The following is a 1082-nucleotide window of genomic DNA, read 5'->3' on the forward strand; positions in this document are numbered from 1 at the left end:
GGCCGCCGTCCGATCCTGCGCACTATCCGCCCTAATATCGGGGCTCGCGTTCTTCATCCAGCTTTATGTACGCGGGAGCCTATTTTCCGTCCCTACGGGAGCTGAGGCGGCGAAGGCACGCGGCCCTGAGCTGCTGCGGGGCAGGATATTTGGTCGGTCCTTCGACGTGCCACGAAGAAGAAGGGAACCTTTCCGCCTGTCACGGAGACGCGTATGTATTCTCTCGTCGCTTAGTCAGAAACTTCCAAGTTATGTTGAAATCCCGTTCCTTGCAATACGCAACGTGGCTCCGGTGCAAGTGAAAGCAGAATACAGGCTCGGGGCTTCACACGCTTTTCCCTCCTAACCTCACTGTTAACGTTGACCATCGCGTACAGCCTGGCTGCCAGTTCTGCTCCTTCCTTCCTTCACGCTGTGACCTTCCCCAGGTCACCTGATCTCTACAGCTCATTTGCCCTTTCTGTGAAACAAGGACAATATACGCCGCTGGGAAACATTCTGGAATTGAAAGATGAAATATTTTGGAACCACTACACCGCGTTATTGCCGTCAATCGAAATCGTTTCTTTCCCAGCTCAGCGGTTGCCTAATCCTGTTAGTCACACCCGGAGGCCTCCCCCTTCTTTAGCAGCTTTAATCCCCGCAGTGTTTTTTGACCAGAGTGATCTTTGGTCCTGTGTCAGAACATACAGACCTCCGTGGTGTGCTGTCAGCGCTTCTTTTGGGGCCGGGTATTGTCTTTTAAGGGTTCCCGTCACCCGTGGGGACAGAGCTGTGTCACATCGAGTGAGATCCTGGGCGGAGCGTGCCCCCTCCCCGCGAACTGGTAGAAACGGGTATATTTTAGGTCAAGGCTTAGCTGCAAAAATCACCATGTTATGGATGCCCCCACACCACGTACATGCGCCCCCAAAAACCTACCTACCACCTGCTCCAGGCAGGGACAAGGCATGGGGGCAGAGGGGGGCGTCGGCAGGGGACGGGGGAGAGAGAGGGTCCGCAGCAGGCGAGGGGAGACGGAGAGGCGGCGGCCTGGGGTGCCCCCGAATTAGGGAAACTGAGGCAGGGGCTCGGCGCCCCGC

This window comes from Aptenodytes forsteri, unplaced genomic scaffold (genome assembly GCF_000699145.1).
Source record: "Aptenodytes forsteri isolate BGI_AS27 unplaced genomic scaffold, ASM69914v1 Scaffold55, whole genome shotgun sequence".
In the NCBI taxonomy this organism is placed as follows: Eukaryota; Metazoa; Chordata; class Aves; order Sphenisciformes; family Spheniscidae; genus Aptenodytes; species Aptenodytes forsteri.